Source organism: Arachis ipaensis, chromosome B2 (assembly GCF_059453495.1).
Source record: "Arachis ipaensis isolate K30076 ecotype BB chromosome B2, ASM5945349v1, whole genome shotgun sequence".
Taxonomy (NCBI): domain Eukaryota; kingdom Viridiplantae; phylum Streptophyta; class Magnoliopsida; order Fabales; family Fabaceae; genus Arachis; species Arachis ipaensis.
In genome coordinates, this window is record NC_142437.1 from 1,072,602 (window position 1) to 1,079,681 (window position 7,080).

At 38.7% G+C, this 7,080-nt stretch overlaps 1 pseudogene; it reads right to left on the reverse strand.

Moving 5' to 3' along the window:
• Positions 1-4,583: 4,583 nt before the first annotated feature.
• LOC148572770 (uncharacterized) lies at positions 4,584-6,830 on the reverse strand (annotated as a pseudogene).
• Between the last annotated feature and the right edge of the window lie 250 nt (positions 6,831-7,080).

Below are 7,080 nucleotides of genomic sequence, written 5' to 3' on the forward strand. Positions count from 1 at the left end.
CCTTGCATCCCATGCTAAGTGTTGTGACCCATACTTCTTTAGTTGTTCTTGATCACATGTGCAGTTGTCGCGTCTTCAAGATCCACAATTTACTCTGGGCACTACTTCTCACTTGCATGATGTTTTCCATGAGATGATTATTTGGGTTTAATGTTTTCTGTTCTCTTTCCTTTTTCAGAATGGCCACCAAAAAAGGCAAGGGGAAGGAACCAAGGAAACCAGCCACAAAAAGGGCGCCCAAAAGTCATCCTCCAAGGCGCATCCTACACTAGGAGCCAAACCTCTTTCTAAGAAAGCGAAGGCATCCGCTCCTATTGATGAAAAAGAGAAGAGCAATCCGGAAAGGGACTCTTCAAGGTTCCCAAACCGCTTCTGTGAACTTGTGTTCCCCGCCATGGTTGATCGGAACTATCATGCTGAGCATCTACTCACCCCTCCGGACAAGATTGCCCATTGTATCCTACCCCGCATTGAGTGGTGAGGATGTAATTTTCTTCTGAGAAAACCACAAGAGGTCAATCTCTCGTGGGTGGTAGAGTTTTATACCAACTACCACCTCCCATCTCTTCAGTCAGTATATGTGCGCCGAAAGCAAGTCTCGGTTTTTGAAGAGGCTATTCAGCAAGTGCTTAATATCCTACCAGTACCAAGGGAAATGGATGGATACCAAGAGGTCTTACGTCAGCAGAGTGCGTTTGGGTTTGATTGGGACTCAATTCTTCGAGTCATCACTGAGCTAGAGACATTTTGGACCCAAGGACGACTCCGGATGCGGCCCAAGTGCATCGATGCACGTTACCTTACTGTGGAAGCTAGAGCTTGGGCCCAGATCCTCTCCCACTATGTGCTACCTAGCACCCACAAGTCGTACTTCATGGCGGATCTTGCCTTGCTTGTTTGGTGTGTTCTCACAGAGAGACCGGTGAACATTCCACTTCTTGTCCAACAAGCAATGATTCAAGTCCATGCTCAGGGTAATTTGCCATTTCCAGCATTGGTATCTACTTTAGTCGCTGCAGCGGGTGTTCCTTGGGAGACCACGGACACGAAGGCTATAATTCTGGCCTAGGGTGATGTAGTCCCGAGTGGGAGATACTTACAGCTTCCCTTGACTACCCAAGCCTCGACATTACCCCGCAGCCTATTTTTCCTTCCACATCATCATCACTACCACCACCAAGATCCACCCATCAACGAATTGAAGATCTCCACCGGAAGATTGATAGATATGAGCGGCGCAACCAACGCTGCTATACTTACATTAAGAAGCTTCTGTGTTGTGTTACCCCCAAACTGAAGGAACCCGAAATATTCACATCCACTTTGAACCCAACTGACGGGAGCTCTAATGAAGAGGATAGTGCAAGTTCCGGTCCCGACCGTCCTTTGCGCATTGCTAGTAGCACGGAGGACCGTGCTATATTCTAAGTGTGTGGAGGTCATTCGACCGATCTCCATGGGTAACCATCTCTTCCTCACCCATGGATGTTCTTGATTAGTCAGTAGATTGCATGTTAGTTAACTTTTGCTTGTGAATACTCCTTTCATGATAGTTAGTTTACACTTGGTCAAAGTAATAACTTCATTTTCTGAGAAAATGTGTTTTTAGGGCACCCTACCAATTAATTGAAAAAAAAAATTTTTTTTTGTGACAAACTTGCTAGAAGAATGTACTTTGGAACATGATTGTTGAGTTAAGAACACAAGTTTGTGGGACTTGAGCCTAATGGTGTGGTCACATCTTATGACTACTTATTTTCCTTCTTGTGTGTGAACGTTCTCTTTCCATGAGTGTAATCCTTGCTTTGTCTGACTCTATATGTCCTTTATTTGGTGAATGAATGCATTTACATGATTGAGGCCATCATTTCAATAGTCACTTCCCCAAAATAGCCTTAACCCTTATCTACCGTTGCTAACCAACTTTGAGCCTATAATAATCCTTTTTGTTCTTAATTTTAGAACGTCAACACCCCCAAGCGGAAAACAATGAATGTCCCTGGAATTGGATCCTTGATTAGCTTAGGTGAGTGAGGGTGTGTGTTATTCAATTGGGAGGGAATACCTGGGAACTTGGGTAGATGTAAAGGTAGGTTTTTGTAATTGTAATGAAAAAAATTTTGGGAGGTAAGAACATACTTATGTATTGAATGATTGGACCGCATGCATTGGCACTCTTGTACATAAAATCCCCAAAAAGAAGGGGACAAGCAAAGAGAAACAAAAAGAAAGAAAAGGAAGAATGTAAAAAAAAAAAGAATAGAAAAAAAAGAGACAAAAACATAGAAAAAGAAACAATGAAAAGGAGACAAATTACCCCAAGGCAAAGCCAATGATCACCAATGCATGTAGATGAAGAACTAAAGAGAAATACATGAGCATGAGGAAAAGTGGATAATTGGGTAGCTAGGTTATGTATTAGAATTGCATAGGTTATTGTATGTGTTAGGTAAGGATCTAAGCTAATCAAAGATACAAATCTTAAGCTCACTTGGCCATACATGCATCCTTACCCTCACCCTAGCCCCATTACAACCGAAAATAAGACCTCATGATAACTGTATGCATGCATTAAAATAATTGTTGATTGTTAGATGAAGGACAAATCTTGGAGAGCATGATTGGAAGGGAATTGAGTGGCGAACCCTATACACTTGAGCGAATAGAGCGGATACACTTCCGGTGAGGGTTCGATGCTCAACTTCTTGTTCACGGCTTTCACAAGCGTACATCTTGCAAGTTATGTTCACCGCATTGTGATGCTTTTAATTGGTAGGATTTTTGGACTATCATGTCACCTTAACCCTATGTATTCCCATATATTCTTGGAGGATAGATTCACCCTTGACCAAGTAGGTAGATGCATTTGCATTAGTTGCATTCCACAACTCTCTTTTCCCTATATCCTTTGGTCTTCTTATCTTTAGCATGAGGACATGCATGGTTTAAGTGTGGGGAGGTTTGATAAACCCTAATTTTGTGGTTTATCTTGTGCTGATTTGAGGAAATTTTGTCAATATTTTCCGCATTTATCCACTTGAATTGCATGGTTTTGTATCTCCATCTGTGTTTGACCTTGTGATTGAAAACAAGTTTATTTTAGCCGGAATTGCTATATTTTGATCTCTTCTATCACCACTCGATGCCGTGACGTGTTTGTTCAGTGATTTTAGAGCTTCAGGGCAGGATTGGTCTAGAAGAGGAGAAGGAAGCATGCACTAGTGAAGAAACATGGAGCTTTGGAGCCTTGAAGTTCAGTCATCGACGCGCACGTGCACCTGGCGCGCACGCGTGGATGCGTACTATTGTGGCCACCGCGTATAGCTGACGCTCCCACGCACATTGGAAGAATCGTCATCGGTGCGCACGCATATTGTGCGCGTACGCGTGGATTCAGGAGCTCATCGGCGCGTGCGCGCACCTGGCGCACATGCGTCGCGACCAGCACGTGACCTCATTAATGAAATTGTGGCTGGCGATTTCTGAGGCCTAGAGGGGCTCAATTGAAGGCTAGCTCTGCATGGAAATGACCCAGGGATTGTAGGAGTAAGGGGGGATCACACATTAGAAACTTAGACACATTTTGAGTTTTTGGGTGTTCATCTAGAGAGGGAACCCTTCTTCCTCCCTAGATCTAGCTTGATTTTGATCTCCCATTGTGAAATTACTGGATTGGATCTTGTTGTTTGATACTCTTGTTTACTCAATTTGAATCCTCTAGTGTTATTTTGTTTAGATCTTATCATGATTGTGTTGTCTTGTTGCTTTTCAATTTTCTACCCCAATTCATGAACATTGTGGGTGTTGATTTCTATGAATATGTTGATGCTTCTTGTGATTGCTGGTGTTAATTGTGTAGTTTCTATAGATGATTGTTAGTGGATCCTTATAATTCTCAATTTAATTGTAATTTGAACATGTCTCTATTTAGTGCATTCTATGTGTTTGATGAAATATTTGTTTTAATTATGGAGTAGTTTCTTTTACTCTTGGTCCAAGTTATGAGAATTGGGTGACCTTGAGTCATTGGGTCTCATTGGATTGTTGATTGGAGAACCCTTAGTGACCAAATTGACACCCATTAACACCAACCCACTACTAATTAGTAGATTGGTTGGGACTTATGGGTTGAAATTGGTCAAACCACTTGACGTACCTCAACCTAGGAGTAAATGTTACGTACTTAAGGTTCTTTGAGGTAGACTTAGTGAGTTTGGTTCGTCACAATTGGCTAATTATAGTTGAAGACAAGGATAGAGACCCCAATTCCCATGCTTAGTCAAGAGTACCTTTGATTCATATTTGAAAAACCAAAATTCTTAGTTGCTAGTTCTTGATTTAGTTAATTGCTTAAATTTAGAGTTTCTTGCATTTTAAGATTTCTTGCATGACAAGCTTGGTAGTTAATTTTCATCACCATGATTCTCAACCCTGTATTTCTGATCAATGCTAAAGCACATGCTTGCCCATTCTTCGTGAGACGATCCGGAGTCTAAATACTCCGGTTACATTCTTATTTGCGGTTAGCACTTGTGACAACCACCCTTTCTTAATTTGGGATTGAGGATTGATTATCGGTTGGGCTATACTAACAACGGAAGTATTTTGTGGAATTCCGAACTGGTATACCTTCCATCAACTCTACCAAATCCTGCTCATGGAATATAGCAAAGTTAAGTTTGACTCATTTAATAAATGAGCTCAAATTTTTAGCTCAAGCTCAGTAGCTCACCGGCTTAAGAGCTTAGCTTATAAAGTAACTAACAAATTGAGCTAAAAATAGCTCACATGCTATTAGGAACAAGGTAAACTATCGAAATTACACCAAAAAACTCATATCGATATGAAAAATAACCAAATAAGATTTCTATGAATGATAAAGAAGTCTCAAAAGATTTAAAAACGTGACAAAATTAACAAAAATATCATATTTTTTTTACATAAATGATAAAGGAATTTTGTATTTAGCAAACAACTTGTGCATTTTATTTTAAATTCAATCATTCACAAAAAACATTGAAAAAATTCCTTGACAAATCACCAAATTTTAACTATGACAAAGTCTCATTTTTCTAATAATACTTACAAAAAATCGCATCGAAATCTAATATCTAAAGTATTTTATGAAAAAATATAACTAATATCCGGTTAGTTTTCTCACTTTTTAAATCTTTTGGAGCTTATTTGTTATCTTTCTAGGTTATTTTTATTAGCGGCATAAACTTTCGAGTACCATTCTTGGTAGTTTATTTTTAGAAAAGTATCTCTTCATGCAACAAGGAAACTAAATGAACAAGATATATCAATAGTTTCAAATAAAACATTTGCTTCATACCATATATAGCTTCCATGTTATTTTCCTTGTAAACACCAAAAGGTGATCCATGGACAGAGAGAAGCATCTCGCTAGGTTTCGGCAGCCTAAGGGTTTTGGGTGTCATCCCAACAGACAAGCGCTGACTACTCACCTGCAAAAGGCAACAAATCCAAATCAATCACAACTGTTTAAAAAATAGCCTCAGCAATGAATACTAGAGTTCATAAAGTCATCCATAAAAAACAGAAGGTAAAAAATAAAGGGAGAAAATTCGGACATTGGGAGTCTGAAGACCTTCTTGACTTGTGAGAGTCTGAGCTTCACATGGCTCCTTAAAAACCTATGTAACAAAGATTCAATCAATTCATATTATCACAATACAATGCAATCACTAATTAGTTTTTATTTGCAAGCTGTTTAAGTTAGTCATAATAGATTTAGCAGCGTATGCAATGAAACTAGTAATAGAGACAAGTTCTCTTCCATCTGCACATGAAAGGATCCTAAATGAATAGCAACATTTCTCATTCAAATCAATTCGTGGATGCTTCAGCACATAATGGAAATGAGAATGGAAGTACTATATTAATACTGCTCCTACACAGCTACCCCAATTTTATGTCGCATCAAGTCCTATGTAAGTGACCCAAACAAGCCAGTTAAGGATGTTACAAAATACAATTAATCAAAGTGCACAGAGAAGATAGAGAACATACAAAGTCCTTAAAATGAAGATTTTCATCACCAAGAAATCCTGTTCTCCCTACCAACAAAGAAGTAAACTAACAGGTATCAATTATAATCTATGCCAAAATATATAAGAACTATAATATCTATAGTAAAATCGTTCAAAATTGAAGGAACTCAAACATTTAAAGGGGCAAAGAACAATAGTATGTTTCGTAACATACATTTCTATTTTTTTAAATTCAATTAAGGAAACTTTAATTCAGATATGAAATGAGTTAAATCGAAAGAGAAAACTAAACACTACCAGTATTGCTAGAGTATTCAAAACCGCCAAACTAAGGAACTGAAAAAGGACATTCCGAAGGAAAAGCAATCGAAAGCCTCTAGAACAGAGAAGCGTGCAAATCTCTTCCTACACCACCACAAGTCGTGGACATTCTGCTCCCTCTCTCTTTCCACTTCACATCAAATTTTTCATTCCCTTCATCTTTCACAATTGAGGGATTCGGTAAGGTTTCTTCGAAGACCTGCAGCATTGGCTTCCGAAGCTGTTCCTCACTGAAACACGACCGAACCAAACGAAGTTCCATCAACAATCGCTCAATCTCAACATCACGAACCACCTTAATTGCACTGATTTGACGCTCCACTGCCACAAACACACAGGTAGAGGTTTAATAAAAATAAATAAATAGTGAAAACTTTATGCTGATAAAAAAAATTTGTTATTTGATTTTGCTGTACCTTCGATTTCAAGCTCTTTGAATTGAGGTTGCTATGTTTGGGTTTTAAGTTCCTTCAATTGAGTTGATTGTTTGACCATTTTCTTCGCTCTACGCCTTGGAAATTTTGCCTTTAATATACTAAAACTAATATAGTAAGAAAAAAGGGCTACAAATCTACAATTATAGTTATCAGAACTGAATCGGCAATCCACCCGGTCATATGATCGGGTCACTGGTTCAACCGATGGGTCATTGATTCACTCAGTTGACCCGGTCATAATTTAAAAAATATAAAATTATATAAATGAAATTAAAATTACATATTAAAACTTAAAATGCAAGTCTTTA